This window comes from Gadus macrocephalus, chromosome 6 (assembly GCF_031168955.1).
Source record: "Gadus macrocephalus chromosome 6, ASM3116895v1".
Taxonomy (NCBI): domain Eukaryota; kingdom Metazoa; phylum Chordata; class Actinopteri; order Gadiformes; family Gadidae; genus Gadus; species Gadus macrocephalus.
Genome location: NC_082387.1, coordinates 11,993,572 through 12,010,323, shown reverse-complemented (window position 1 = coordinate 12,010,323; position 16,752 = coordinate 11,993,572). Strand labels below are relative to the sequence as shown.

General features: G+C 47.8%; 1 long non-coding RNA gene across 1 annotated transcript; it reads left to right on the top strand.

The window, feature by feature from the left end:
* The first annotated feature begins 2,059 nt into the window (after nt 1-2,059).
* LOC132459538 (uncharacterized) lies at nt 2,060-15,410 on the top strand. The gene is made up of 2 exons (XR_009526255.1): nt 2,060-2,916; nt 2,953-15,410. It is a non-coding gene; the product is annotated as an uncharacterized LOC132459538 (long non-coding RNA).
* The last annotated feature ends 1,342 nt before the right edge of the window (nt 15,411-16,752 follow it).

The window sequence follows — 16,752 nt, the reverse complement described above, 5'->3', positions numbered from 1 at the left end:
CCCAGGGCCCGGAGCATCCTCCACCTGACAAGCCAGTGCCAGAAGCGGGGTAATGAAGACGCACGCATCCCACAGGCTCCACTTGTTTCACTTGCCAGCCAAGGTTTGATGCCGGAATTCACACCGAGCCACCGCTTGAATCTCTTGTTTATGCCTCCGTGTCAGCCTTCTATCCCTGGGTGGGAACGCCGCATTCTTAAACTATCTTCTCTCCTCGAGTGCGAGTGCAGTCGGTTGTTTTGCAGGGGTTTGTGGTTTTTGTAACACCGTGCCCGTGAGGTGTTTCCATTGGAACCCATCCCCCCCTAACGGTAGTGTCCATCAGTGGCGGGGGGGGTCTTCAGGTCCGAGGATCCCCCCCCCCCCCCCCTGGAGATGCGGTCGGCGTCTCGACTCGCAGACGTTCTGTCACTGCTTTTTAATGATTGGCCCACGGTTATTTGCAGCAAGCGGCTGTTTTATTGGTTTTGAATAAATTTCTCTTCGCTCTGACATGAGGCCTTCTCTTTAAATTGGATGGAAGGTGCTGGATGCCAAGCAGGAAATGGCCTTGAGAAATGTAGATTAACTCGAGGGGATTTATATGTCTATTTACCGCATGTGTCCGTATTAAATGTGGAACACGGAGCTTATCTCAATGTGACTGGGCTGCGGGCGTCTCACTGATGCTATTACAATGATGTTCAATCTTCATGCAGAGCAGAGAATAGATTTTTCAAACAGTTTCACCATCTATTTGGAGACCTCGGGACCAGCGTTCTACATGTGAATAGTAGACAGAAGTGCCGTCCTGGATTTCAGGAAGCTTTGTCGTTATGCAGAAACCATAATTCATGAAATTCGATTTTATTTTTTATTTAATACTTAATTATGTTGTTGATCAACCACATTGCAATACAGCGCTCGTGATTCGTGACCGTTGGTTAATCCGTCTGAAACCTGACTTGTGCCAATTGTGTGATTGATTTTGCAACTTCCACATTTGTCCTTGACTCTGCTGCCGCAGCAGAACCCATGTGTGGAGGCAAAGTAAGGTTTTTACGCTGCAACACCACCAGTGAACCAAATGAAAACCAAACAGCAGCTATTTCTATGTGTGGCTGTTCGCCCCTAAACCCGAACATTATGGACCCCCCCCATGCTGGGGGGGCGATGCTAATTGCCGTAGGAAGTTAGCTGGATGGCACGGCATGCCACCAAACCAGCCTGAGACGATGATAGGCTACGAGGTGCGGCAAGTCGACGGAGACACACCAGACATCCGCCGGGTCTTTGAAGACTAGACCATGGAGGGGGTGGTGGTGCTTTGAGAAGGGCAAAGACAGCACACCAAACCACAGCCTTTTGGGCGTAATGAGGGTCAACTGTCACATGGTGACAGTAGTACAGTTCCTCACAAACCAGGCCCTACTAAACCAGGACCTACCAGACCTACCAAACCAGGCCCTACTAAACCAGGACCTACCAGACCTACCAAACCAGGCCCTACTAAACCAGGACCTACCAGACCTACTAAACCAGGCCCTACTAAACCAGGACCTACCAGACCTACCAAACCAGGACCTACCAGACCTACCAAACCAGGCCCTACTAAACCAGGACCTACCAGACCTACCAAACCAGGCCCTACTAAACCAGGACCTACCAGACCTACCAAACCAGGCCCTACTAAACCAGGACCTACCAGACCTACTAAACCAGGCCCTACTAAACCAGGACCTACCAGACCTACCAAACCAGGCCCTACTAAACCAGGACCTACCAGACCTACCAAACCAGGCCCTACTAAACCAGGACCTACCAGACCTACCAAACCAGGCCCTACTAAACCAGGACCTACCAGACCTACCAAACCAGGCCCTACTAAACCAGGACCTACCAGACCTACCAAACCAGGCCCTACTAAACCAGGACCGTACCAGGAAAAGGAACGTTGATTACACTTTATGTTTAATGTATACGTCGGAGCAACTTGACACTCATCCGGTTATGATGTTGAATATGAAGCATGTATATGTATGTATGCATGTTGCATGCGTAAGCAGGAACAAGGAGCAATAGACCTGCTCACAGCACAGCGCCTGTGGTTTGACCTAATCAACCGACGGTTTGTCCCAGAGACATGTAGTGTGTGTTTAGTGTGCTTAGACCCTGCTCATGTGAAATAGGTGATTAAAAAGTATACATTTCATTCACTGCTGCTAACTAGGAATTGTGTGTGTGTGTGTGTGTGTGTGTGTGTGTGTGTGTGTGTGTGTGTGTGTGTGTGTGTGTGTGTGTGTGTGTGTGTGTGTGTGTGTGTGTGTGTGTGTGTGTGTGTGTGTGTGTACATAGATAAATCTATATATGTATATATATATATATATATGATCAACTAAAAACACTTCCCCCTCCACACGTGGAGGCGTGGAGCGTTTTGATTAACGCGAGCGGGGTGGAAGTGGTAATGAACTGTGAAGGTGCTGCTATCTTCCATTTGGAGACGAGGCATCAGCGCCAATCGCCACCCACCCCCCCGTCACCTCCATCCCCCTCCCCATCACCTCCTCTCGCTCCTCCTCCCCCTCCTCCACCACCTCCTCCCCCTCCTCACAGCCTTCCTCCTCCACCACCTCCATCGGCATGTGTGTCCTGCTCTTCGGCCCATACGTCCTTACTCCCCTTCTCCAGCGAACAGTTCACCCACTCTGGGTCAATAACACATGTCTTAACTGAAGTAAGCCCCGCTCGTGTTTGTAGGAGAATATGACAACGATAGATGGATGGATATGTGGATACATATAGATACATGGATATATAAAGGGGTGACTACATAGGTAGATGGCTTCATATATGCATGAATACAAAGATGGATAGATACATAAGTCCAGAGATACATGGATACATAGATGGATGTATACATAGGTCCATGGATAAGTAGATACATGGATATGTAGATACATGGATAAATAGGTCCATGGATCCATGGATACATGGATAGGTACATGGATACATAGGGAAATGGATACATAGATCCGTGGAAACATTGACAGATGGATTGAAGGTAAGACATATTGCCTGACAGACAGATGTAGCTCTTGATATCCAGTAAAACAGTGGGATAGATATACAAGTGGAAACGCGCTAGCGAGTGATCTAAAGGAGCCGGTACCGTGCGTGTGTGTGTGTGTGTGTGTGTGAGTGTTGCGTCTCCTCATTAATTCCTCCCTATTAATGGCGTTTACAGAGATACAGCGTTGTTTGCAGCCAAACATCTCTCGCCTCAAACATGTTGTTGTTGTTGTTTTTGTTGTCGCGCCGTTGTTCTACCTCGGGATGAGCGTGAAATCACATCTCCATCTATCACGCCGGGAATCTGCAATAACAAGCCGCCTGGCTGCCGTGGCGACGGGGCGTGTGACACGTGAGGGAGCGTATCCGTCTTGTGTCGCGTTTAATACCGCCGCCTTATCGGAATCCACTGACGAGCTCAAGCCGGCCAGGGCTGCAATTACTTCCGCTGTAAAATGCGTGTGGGTCTGTGCGTGTGTGGCAGTTTTTTTTGGGAGCATTTACGACTTACTGACGACGAAGCGGCCCCCTTTTTTTTGCATACGCACAAGCAACCGCACCCACACAACGTGCACATGAACACACAACGACACATGCACTCGAATACACAAACGCACGCACACAGTAGCGCACAAACAATGCAAACACAGCATCGCACGAACACAACCCCACACAACCACAGCTGCAGATTCATCTTCTTCGAAACTAGTGAAGTAGAAATAACACAAAAGCCACAATCCGCTTATTGCTCATGGTGACCACGACACACACACACACTGACTAATAGTCTCTCTCTCTCTCTCGCTCTCTCTCTCTCTCTCTCGCTCTCTCTCTCTCTCTCTCTCGCTCTCTCGTTCCTCTCTTTTCTCTCCCTCTCTCGTTTCTCTCTTTTCTCTCCCTCTCTTTTCGCTCTCTTTCTCGCGCACACTAACACACACACACACACACTGACTCAGACACTGCACACACGCCCACACACACTGTCAGACTTGTGTGCTGCTGGTGCGTGTGGCCGCTGGCTGCTGTCCCCTCTAAGCAGTGGAGGTTTCGGAGTGACAGGCCGGAGATGACAGCTCGGCCAGCGCTGCTGGGCAGGTCCGGGGGGCCAGCACTCCTCCTTCATCTCTCTCTCACTCTGGTTTCCGGCTCCTCTCCTCTCTTTTTCTTTCCATCGCGCCATTGATGGCCCTGAGTCGCTCTCTCCATTAACTCTCTCTTTCACTCGGTCCCTCGGTTTCTTCCTATTTCTCTTTGCTTTGTGATTCTTTTGTCAGTCTTTCTCTCGCTTTGTCTCTATATCTGTCTATACCTGTCACTCTCTCCCTCTCACTCCATCATTCTAGCTTCACTCTCTGTCTATCTTTATCCATGTAACTGCAAACGTCAGGCCTGCTAAGGTTCCAATCTCTCTCTCTCTCTCTCTCTCTCTCTCTCTCTCTCTCTCTCTCTCTCTCTCTCTCTCTCTCTCTCTCTCTCTCTCTCTCTCTCTCTCTCTCAGCCGTGTCTATGTGTTTTGACAGGCTTGTGACGGGACAAGCAGGGCGGGGGAGGCAGGTTCATTGTTGTTGATTCACAGCGTGTGCACTTCCTTAGCATATAATTACGAGGTGACTGTTTGTGTCTATTTGTTTGTGTAAAACTGCATGAATTTAAAAGCGGCGATGATTTATTCCGTTATATCTGAAACAGGGAGGAAGCTTGCCGAAAATGTACTGTATGAAAGGGGATTGTCTGTGTGCGTGTGTGTGTGTGTGTGTGTGTGTGTGGTATTGTTGGCGTGTGTTTGTGTGTGTGTGTGTTTGTGTGTAAGTGATTGATGAATCCAATGAACTGCTAGAATATGGCACGGAACAATAAAATAGTGACTGTATTTGTTCTATCGATCATATTTGATTGTATTTTCATCTCACCAAACTAATCGTGAATTTAACATTCCAAATTTAAACCGATTTTGGCCATGTTTTTGTTCAGAAATTCCACATTTAAAAGTCATTTTTTTTGCCTGTTTATCACATTTCATGCCCATCATTTCCCTTCATGGCATACTTTTACCTTTGATCAAGCAACAGAGCTATCAATACTCAAACAACTGTCCTCAAACAACTGTCCTGCATGTTTAATGAGCCTCACATTGGCAAATTAACATATATTTCCATTTCGGTGTCTAACGTATGGGCTTCAAATGCTTTTCAAACCATGTATAATCAGCAGTGTTTTAAACACTTGTTTATCTTTTATAATTCCCCAGAGAGAGTGCAGGCTCAACAGACTCTGGGATAATGCCGTGGTTTGATCAAACTGTAGCGCGTTACAGATTATTCACAGCAATTAATAGAAACGGCGAATGCCTTTTCACTTATCTTGCGGTGACATGTACTATATACATTTTCTGCCATTGGCTGACTTGGACTGACCCGATTCAAAGAAAAACAACCAAGAAAAATGAACCGATCCAAGGAAAAATTACCGGCACAATTCATACATTCAGTGAAAAAATTACTTAAAATAGCTACAATTAGAATATATAAAGAAACCAAGGGAAAGCATTGATGGGCTACGCCGTCAAAAATCATCCATAACATTCTCTTGCACAACATAACCCTACTGTATGTCCGATATTACAACTAACTTAATTGTAATATATCCACCCGCTACACAAAAAATATAAAAAAAAAGGTGTTGTTATTATTTATATATGACTCAAAGAGTGTGACACTGTGTTTAACTTTAAAAGTCAGAGTAAACAGAGTGCAGTGATGTGACTCACCCCAGTAGCATCAACAACAGCACCATGTGAGGACTCCTCGCCTCCCAGCTGTGAACTGCAGCCGTCCTCATTTCCTGCGTGTTTTGTGTGTGCGGGCTGACACGTCTACCACGTCTTAACACACAGCGTCCGACAACCCACAGCGTCCAGCACAGCGCACTGCTATGCACCAGGCCAGCTCGCTGTCTGAGGAGGTCACCCAGCGTCACACAGTCCTCCGTGGGGATCTCCACGGGGGTCACATTCAGACGCACGCACACACACGTACACGCGCGCACGCCACACACAAGTACACGTTGACATACGCATGCACCCGCACACACTAAAACACACACACATAGATACGGACAGACAGACAGAGAGACCAACATGCAATGCACACAAACGCGCGCACACACGTACACACACATGCAGACGCATACACACACGCTCACACATGCACACACACACACACACACACACACACACACTGCCCAGGACACATATGGAAATCATTAGATTCCTAACTCCAAAGGAAATCATTTCATATCAAAGAAAGCAAATTACCAGCTCTCCAAATATTTAGGGAATGAGTCGGGGCGCCCTCGCCTTACCACCGTCCCCTCCACTTCCCCGTCTGCCTTCCCCAACGGAAACTCTAATTTGGGATTTAAACAAAGCTGGCAAAGGAAAATAAATACCTGGGGAGCGGGAGGGGGGGGGGGGGGGGGTGGCCTGCCGTTGACCCCGTGACCCCGGCAGGCCAGACGACGGCGGGGCGGTTATTAATCTCTCAAGGACCAGGGGCCCCGTGGAAGCGGAGCTAGTGGGCCCTGGACGGCGCTGGTGCAGCGCTTGTGTGATGGCTCCCGATGGAGGGACGGAGAGCAGTAAGCCACCGCCAGCCCCCTGCGCTCAGACGCCGCTGTTATAAATATAGTGCGTAATAGCACAGAGTGCACTTTCTCTATTATTAAAGTCTGTAATCTGGGCATTATAGAGACGAAAGCTTCGAGGGGTTTTTGACGGTGATTCAGCCGTGATTATATCTGAACACTTACATCCATACGGGGCTTTCACTCCTACGAGGGAGCGGGCGCTCACGTTTGCAGGAGGGCCAAGTGAGTGAGAGAGAGAGATCAAGAGAGTTAAAGATGAATGAAGTGGAGCCTTTCTCCCCCGCTCCTATACTTAAGAGCAGCATTTGTACTCATCTTCCCAAATGATGTATTTCTTTTGTTTCGTATTTTTATACTGCCGTTGCTTCTGTCACAAAAAATACCTTCAGCCATAAAAATGTAATCCGCGGACCTAGTTTCCAGTGTATTCCGAATGTGTCTTCCACACATCCTTGTGTCTACCGGAGGACACTGGCTTTTTTATTTATGAATTTATCATCCTTGCCCTCCCCCTGCCTGCCTCCCACCATCTCCTCTCACATCTCCCATCGACTGCGTCGTCTTTGTTGCTGTCAGTGACTAAAGGCCTTTGGCGGCAGTTATCTCGGAGCACATCAGACAAGAGCTCTGCCTTCTAATCCTCTATCTGATTTCTCTCCCCCTCAGCGCGCCACGTCAAAACAGCTGTGCCTCTGTTTGTGAGCCATTCATAATGGTGCCACGGCAATTAGGAGCGTTCTCCTATGCTAACTTTGTCAGGGGGGGGGGGGGGGCTCAGATCTCCCCTAACAAGCCCGTCTACAAAGGTTCAGGTGCCACTCGTTTGTCATTGTCCTCAGACATTAATTAGCGGCCCATTAATCAGCGGTCAGACCGGGACCAGACCCAGCTGAGGGCTCCGGGCCGAGCCAGGTTTATTACTGTTGACTATTTAGTCACGTAGCGGTAGACGGTTAAATCCAAAGCCACACCTGGTGGCTTTGGATTTCCGCTGAGGGTAAAACACCCTGTCCACTGGGCCATCCGGTCCCCAAAGTTTCATTAATATTCTTTATCTCGACGGGTATTTGTCTAGACACTAAATATCCCCCATGTCGTCATCCTGCAGTAATGTGTGTTTTATTATCTTGTTATGTGGTCGTCAATGAATGAGTAATCCTTTTTATTATTGTATCTGCTGTCCCTTAACATTACACCTATTGCAATCTAAACGAGAGCCTCCGACATAGTTGAAAGGGAGATAGCAGTCTGCGCAGCGTCCTAGCGCTGACTTTTACAAGGATAGCAAGGTTAAGTTAGCACTGAGTTAGATTTATGCCGCCTTTCAAGCATCCCTCATTTCCACTTACTTACCAGATCCGGCAATCCCCTGGCCAGTCTATAAAACCCCACAGCTTACTTTTCTTTAATTAAATGCCACTCGTTATGCTCCCCGGTGCTCCCCGTATATCTGCAGCCGGAGCTGGTGCTTTAAAAAGCAAAGAGGCACCTTTTAATGCAGTGCTCCATCAGCAGAGCAAGAGGCGCCATGGGACGGAACGACCAGACATCCATCTTAACGAGGTCACACCTTTTGATTTTTAATATAACGGTCAGTGAACAGGGCCCTGTGTCCTCCTTTGAAATATTAGAGCTTATTAACGCTGTGGAAGCGACCCCTACCCGCCCACCCTAAACTACGCCCCCTCCTCCCCGCTCTCTCTCTTCCTGCATGAGTCCTGTCGGCGGTCGTCCTCAGTGCGGAGGGGTTGGGGTGTCGGGGGGGGGAAGGGGGAGTAGGGGCCGGGGTATAGGGGTATAGGAAGTTCCTGAACCATTCTGAGACCTGTGAACGCTCCCTGCCACGGGCACACCGAAAGCACCCTTTTTATAGGCCTGCTTTATGGCGTTCATTAAGCACACTTAACGGCCGCTGTAATTCTCCAAGACGGGGTGAAAAGTGAGGCTATTAGGCCGCTGGACCCAAACGCGGGCTGCCAGAGAGTTTGACCTTTTGTTTTGGACGTGAGAGATGGTCGCGGTGGCTTGTGCTTTGGCAAGCTTTTTTCGCTACGTCTGTGATTTGCATTTTTGCTTCCTTGTGGAGATTATGTCGCGTCAGAAGTAAGTGGCTGGAGGGTAGAAACTTAGCTCACCTCAAACTTTTATTACTCTTTCTTGCATGGCAACAGAAGATGTTACAACTTTTCTTCCCAGTCTTTATTCGCCAGGAGACTTTCACGACAGAAAGGCTCGGACGGGAAAGAACTCAAAGTTGACCAATCTACTTCGGATTGTTGCAAAAAAACAGGGTGAGGGCTGGAACAACTCACACTATGACACCATCAGTAGGGCTGTCTGTAGAGAGTTATATTGTGTTATGCAGTGAGCATCTCCTGCGCCGCATGCTACTCAACGCGCCTTCATTGTGCTCGCACACTCCAGAATAATCTCCATTGTTATCATCAAACGAGACGTCTGAAGGAGTGACGAACATAACGAACGCCACGATGCCAATCAGTCAGAGACGTGCGTTTATTTATCTTATTTGTTAATCCATTCTTCACTCCAGACCCCCCCCTCCCCCGCCACCATCCCAACCCCCCCCCTCCCGCTGTGTTATTGCGGTGCCGAGGCGATGAATCACCCATGTGACGCGCGGCGTGCGGGAGCGGCAGCGGCACCCATAACAAATGACACCGCCGGCACCGTCCCCCAGCGTGAGTTATCCGCCCGCCGAGACGGAGACGGGAAACATTCCATAAGTTATTGTACCGCGTGCCCTTGGAGCTGCCAGGATGTTTACACAAAGCCCCCCACCCACCAACCAGCTTCTGCTCAGTCGTTCACCAGCGCCAGGATCATCGGTTTTTTGACCGATTTTATTTTTCCATCATCACAATTGAAACAGGTGTCCAGATTTTAGACAGGTTTTTAACGATTGTTCAATCATTCTGTAGCGCGAGTTACGACGACGTAGGTTAATGCTGATCTCTCTGGGTCGGTCATAATGCAATCGCTGCTGCTTGGTCGATATCAAAATATTAGATAGGATCACTATTTACAAACATTTAAATTTACATTTACATATCCAGACACATGGACCGGCCCATATACTGAAAGTGTCTGTGGGTTCTGGAAAGGGTCTCTTTCCGTGTGTATTACAGATCCACAATTAGTATTGATTACCAGTTGCTTTCTATTCCTGTTTTTTCTAGTGATCGAGATTTAATAAAGTGTAATCTATTTTCCATCATGGTCCTTTCATTCACGTTATGCTGCACCACAGCGAAACCAACCATTAGTTCAATATTGCTGTTGATCCTCTCTGTGTGTTTAAAGTTATTTGGCACCAGCCCATACAGGTAGAGGCAGTCTTGGGATTTTACGGCAGACAGTTGTTTTTCGAAGAACCCTCTGCTATAGCTCTCTTCTGTGCCTCACAGATGTTCTGTGCAGCTATTTATTAAGCTTGTAAACAGGCCACAAAAGCGCAGCAGGCGTAATGACAATGACGAGATGCAGAACAGAATGCCATTGTTTCAGGGCCTTGGCTGATGGCTGCCGTGCTTAACTTGATTTAGAGCTGGGACTGAGGCACGAGGGAAGAGGGGACTTAATCTCCTTAAAGACATGTTTGCAAATTTCAATGAAAATATGAACATTTTGGAATTCATCAGGGTCGACACAGCCATCTGCAATAACAACAAATTACACATAAATACAATTCATACTAATACTAATGCTAACACAATTATAATCAACACATATAAATTATACTTATAGTAAGAATAACACTCACAGTAAGAATAATACTGATAATAGTAGCAACTACTACTATTACTGCTACTTCAACTCTCACAACAACTACTATGTGTACTGATTGCTACTACTCATTCAAAATGAATAACCAATATAATAATATGAAGTTGGGTAAAAATTATTTTGTTTTCAAGAAAAGACTCTCTCCCTGCTGCTACTGTTGATGCAACACTGACTTTCACAAAGAGCTTGTGTGATCCTAAATGGAACAGGTGGTTCATCCCCTGTTACACTAATGACAACGTTGGGAGAACATCTGCCAAGTAATCAATTAACAGAGTAGACCCTCCTGGTAAAGGAAACAGACTTTTGAGTATACATCATCTGTCATGTTTGTTGCATAGAAAGGTGGCCCGCTTGCTGCACAAGGGAGTTCCAGTCGACTTTAATCTCATTTTGCTTTTGAGAAATGAAGTGAAAAGTTTGGGCTTTTTTTTTTTTTTTTTTATGGTTGAGCAAGAGTTTCCACAAACACACACGTGCACACACACAATTACATCCATCACTGACATATGGCAAGTCTCAATCCATATCTCACACACACAAACACACACACGCACATGCTGACGCACACACCCACACAAACACACACACACACACACACACACACACACACACACACACACACACACACACACACACACACACACACACACACACACACACACACACACCCTTCCCAAGGGAATTGATTATAATCAGAGACATAGACCTTGAACACAGCCACTTTTGTCTGAGCAAACAAAGACTGCCAGTAATTGGATTCGCATTGAGAGAAGTATTTAAAACTGTCTGGTAACTAACACAAGCTGCCAGCCCCTTTGCGGCAAATTTCCGTGGAACCGAACCACAATTTATCCCCCTCCCCCTCCCCCTCCCCCTCCCCCTCCCCCTCCCCCTCCCCCAGCTTGGGCAGAGCTGCGGCCTGTCAAGGTGATCCCTTGTAACCCCTGAGGACTTTATGAGCGCTCTGTCCGTCACAAAGGAGCTTCAAAGGTATTTCCACCTCCACCTCAAGGGGGTTCCTTCTGTGCGGAGCGCGTAAGCCATTAACCCCCGCACCGCCTGTCAGCCGCGAGTGATGAAGCCGGGGCCGCCGGCCGGCCAGACGGCAGGGCTTCACGTCGGCGGCCGAGTGCCACGTGGAGATGAAACGCCCTCCGCAGGTGTAGCGCGCACGTGACATGCAATACATTGCCGCTGAAAGTGGATTTGGTTGTTTACATACATATGAGAGAGAGAGAGAGAGAGAGAGAGAGAGAGAGAGAGAGAGAGAGAGAGAGAGAGAGAGAGAGAGAGAGAGAGAGAGAGAGAGAGAGAGAGAGAGAGAGAGAGAGAGAGAGAGAGAGAGAGAGAGAGAGAGAGAGAGAGAGAGAGAGAGAGAGAGGAAATGAGAGCCATTTCATGTCTGGGTTTGAGGTGTACCAGATAGTGATCAAGTCCAGATGGCTCCAGTCGCAGGGCGCAGGGCTCTTGGGGATTCGAGGGACCTGGTGATTCATCTCTCACCCAGACACACAGCGTTCCATTGCACCGGCTATGAACTCCGGGTAAAAAAAAAAGAAAGATGAATACTCAGGTGTCCCTCCTTTTGAGATTTGCCTCTGCAGTCTCAATGGAAGCTTGTCATGTACTGCTACCTTTCTCCCTTGGCAGCAGAATACTAACCACCATAAGCTCAGAGTTTTGGTCACACATACACACACAAACGCACACACACTCACAGAAACACACACACACACACACACACACACACACACACACACACACACACACACACACACAGTGTTTAAGTGTGTATGTGATCTGTTGCTGTTTAAGTGTATTTGCACAGTTGTGCCAATCAAGTGATAAGAATTACAAAGGTCTATTATCACCTTATGGCCGTTGAGTAACGTTGTGCTTATATGAGTGCCTTATCTGGGTGTGGCTACACATTACATCCTTCTGTGTTTACCTTCTCTTGTCAGATAGTGTTAATAGCATTTACCTAAGGGCAGTTTGAGTTCATTGCTCACACAGTTGTACCTTGCACCTCTCCACCATTTCCCTGGATTACACCTCATCTGTTCTACATTCTGCACTCACAGAGAGGTAGCTAGGATTTGCTTTGCAAATATATATTTTTGTGTTGTGCTATCTTATCTCTTAGATTGAGTGTGTCTTGGTTAAAGAATGCATGACTAGGATGTTTCTATGCTTATTTTATCAACCTTATTATAGTTGCCCACAGAGAATTATTCAGATTGACAACATCATTTATGATAGGCGGTGGTTATAGACTTAGTCCTTATCATTCATTAAATGGACTTTCACAGACAGTGCTCTTTGTCCACAATCACCATCGAGTCCCTTGATAGACCGGCTGCACCCTATGTAGAACAGGAGGAGGAAGTAATTGGATAACTATGTATGTTCCTAATAATTGTGGCTGTATTGTTAATTGCATACAAATATTCCTCCTAGAGGATCTCAATAGGGCAGGAAATTAGTCAAAGCTAATAACGAATAGGATTTTTAAGCATTGCCCATGTTTCTTCCTTCATTACGCTAACTTGCTGAAGTTCAATAAATGAACAATGCATGTTCATAAGAATAGGTATTTCCTCGCACAGAGTTGACTGTAGGAATGGTATGTGATTAAATATTAGCTTGAATATAATTAGCATTCATTAGAAAACGGTGCTACGGCAGATAATTAAATTCTTAATGAAATGCTTTGTTGAATTATGTGTCAGGGGGTTGATTTTCGGCGAATTTGTAGTCGGTATGCCCTGAGAACAACGCAAAAAAAGAAAACACAATATACATTAGCATACCGTGCCACATGCATTAAAGGGTTTTCATATTGAATTACTATATAAGCTTGACACCTACTAATTGTACCACGGCCGTATTGGGCTCATTTGCGCTTATAAGGCTGTTTGAGTGTGTTTGCTTCAAACATTAGCCCACAGTGAGTTGAATAGGCTCCTCAGTCAGCCAAAGTCATTAACAAATACAACACAGACCATTAGGCTGCATGAGCTTAATTGCACATTAATTGGATAATTAGTCCTGCACTTTGTATTTCTCCCATTTTTTTCTCTCCCATTTGTTCCCCTTATTTAGTGCTTTCTCTATTTCCTGTTTGGTTCCTGAGCAGCAGCAGCAGCAGCTTGCTAGCCCCTCTAGAGAGGGGGTGTTAGGGCGATGGAGTGGGTGGTGCCGGCCTTCCTCTGCCTGGAACCCCCCCCTGCCTAAGGGATGGTTTGCTCCATGTGGGTGGTGGGCCAAGGCTGGGCGGATGGATGGAGCCCCAGGTTCTCCTCCTCCTGTGCTGTCATGTTGACCCACCGTACACGCTGTGTTTGTGTCTCAGCCGAGCGCCGGGGAACTGGGAAGAAACCCGGTGTCGGGCATGCATAGTTAAAGAGGCCACTACTCGCTGGCGAACATAAGGTGCATTATTTATGAACTGGAGGGAAGAAGGAAAGAAAAGAAATGATTTTATTCATTCCTTCCTCGCATTTATTCCCCGCCATTATTGTCTGAGCGCCAGGAGTGCGGCTCAGCGTTTGCAGATTGCTGCCATTAAACCCAGGATGCCATCTGATGGAGTTATCAAAGTAAATGTTTGGCACATTTGATAGCCTTTCAAAATATCGTCCTGTAATAAAGCCCTTCGGGGAAAGGAAGGAAAAAGCAACTAGCTTATTTTTCTTTATGAAAATAGCTCGGCTAACTCCGGTTTTTCAGATGTCACGGTGCGTCTGAAAAGCACTCGCATTTCCCTCCACGCCGTCGACCCCCCCCCCCCCCCCCCCCCCCCAATGCACCACCAGACAGATGCTGGGCGCTGGTACCTTTTTGTTTGGTTTGATGAAACCGAAAAAAAGATTCCAAAAAGCAAGCGCCCGAACATACGACGTTGTGTCTGGCAACACTTAATCAAATCCCTATCTTGAATGTTTTAAGCAATGAATCTGCCAAAGTGCACTTTGAAAGAGTCTGGGCTTTTATGGTCTCACATGGGTGACATATGGGAAGCCAACCACACGAGGAGACGGATAAAGAGATGGATGATGTCACTGGAACCAAACGCGATCATGTGGGTATGTTAGCGGTCGGCTGTAAACGGTATAAATAACAATTTGGTTCCTGTACCCGCCCGGCATGCTCATGGCCTTTGATCTCCCCCACTGGTTGTTTGAAGCGGGGGCTTCTCTCACCCATATCGCGGACGAGCCAAATGATGTATTGCGACGCGAGACAGATTGTTTCACACTTTGAGTTAAGGTTTCCATATGGGGCTGTGTGGTGTGTGTGTGTGTGTGCGTGTGCGTGTGCGTGTGCGTGTGAATGTGTCCACATGTCTTCGGGGAGCAGAGTGGGAAATTGTGGCGGAGCGAAGGCAAGCCATGCGCCGTGAGTATGTTTTATGGTAATGCTCCTGTCTTAATGAGGCATTCCAGCCTGGCCCAGGCTAGATCTTCTACTGATTAGACAAGCGAGAAACCCTGCGTCCCGTAGTGCTCCTGAAAGATTCACAGCCTCCCTCCGTCTCCAAGGCATTAGTAGCCATAAAGTGTGATCATTCCAAACTGTTAAAGTGCTCCCCGCAAACACGGGCGCTGTTTTGTGTTGTTTATTTGTTATTCATCTCGTCCAATTACCATTCTAAAGGGAGAGTATGTTGCTCTGTGCCGCGCCGGGGGAATAAGAGATTAAAAGGCGACAAGGAAACATCTGTGACTGCGCCGCGGCGGTTTGCTACCACAGCCCGTCGCCTACCGCCAGGCATCCAAAGAGACGGCATCCATAATACGGAAAGGAAACAAGAAGAGAAACAAAAAAAATTACAGCAAGAAACACTGGGCTGGAGTGGAGGAAAAGGGTTACCATAGAAACACATACCTCACATGGGTTTATGGGCTGCATCCTATCACAGGCTATCAGGAATTACCATAAATCTTCCGGCAGTGGGGGCTGCGGGGAAGGGGTGCCGTGCCGCGGCGGCGGAGAATGACAATGTGTTGATCTCAATGCCTATGAGGAGACAAGCATCCAGGCTCTTTAAATCAAGAGGAAAATGGCCGATCTGATCCTGGCACCTTGGCGCGGGGACGTCGCGCGTCGGAGTGCCTCGAGACAATGCGTTTCGCTCCTCAAGTCTGTGAATAGATTTTCGGGAAAAACGGTGAAAGAAACGTAGTCGCCCCTGCGCTCAGATTTCCACACCAGTTATTGTGGAGATGCGGGGCGGGAACGGATATTCCTGAGGAGGGCACAGCTATCTCCATGGCAGAAGATCTCTGATTTGGCTGCTACGGTGACTGCTAATCCAGTCCTCTTGTCTGGCAGAGTGGTCCCCGCTCGTCATAGTGCTTACAGAAGGAAGGCTCAAACTGTGTCAGCGCATGCAGGGGTGGCTAAGGCCAAAGTGTTCCTCCAAGGCCAGGCGTCGGCTGACCATGACCTCTGGCGCAAACGATATCGGTGAGGGTGTTATCAGAGCGCTGGGGGGGTGGGGGGGGGGGGGGGGTTGCAAACGGAGTGCATCAGCGTGACCCTCGATGGGCGGTGAATATTTCACCTTTCCTCCGCCGGGCCCCCACGGTCTCAGCGTGACCCCTACTGCCCCCCCCAAGACGCCTCCCCGCCACCCCTCCTTATTACCATGCAAGCATTTCACGGAGGATTAGCCTTAATAAATGACTTTCTTCTCCCTCGCTTCATCTTCATCCTTCTGTACCCTTGCTCTCCTCCTCCTCCTCCTCCCTCCGTCCCTCCTCGCTTGATCGGGCCCCCTCCCTGCCGCTCATCCCCTTTGGGCTCCTGAGCCTCGTAACCTGCCCTCCTCAGGGGCCTGGCCCCATAATCGCGTCAGTTCACGGCCCTCTTTATTCTGGCAGAATTGCTTAATTGGTGTGTGTTCTACATAACTGTCTGAGTATTAGACTCACAAATGAAGGTTAGAACCTCAGTGCTTGTAATCGACTGAAAGAAATTGATTTGTGCTCAGCTGCCCTTCTGGGACGGGACTTTATGGTTCTCTGAAGAAATGAAGCTTTTATAATTGTGTGTTCTCTCCCCCCCCACTCCCCCCCTTTCACCCCCTCCCTCCCGACAATTCGCCTTCCTCCCTCATTCCCGCTCTCTTTCTAATCGCCTCTGCTAACTGCTTTGTTGACATTCAAAACAAAAGACAGGCCTTTGGATCTTAAAGGTGATGTGCCCAGTCTCCCATGTTGCATTGCGCCTGGCTTTTTTAAA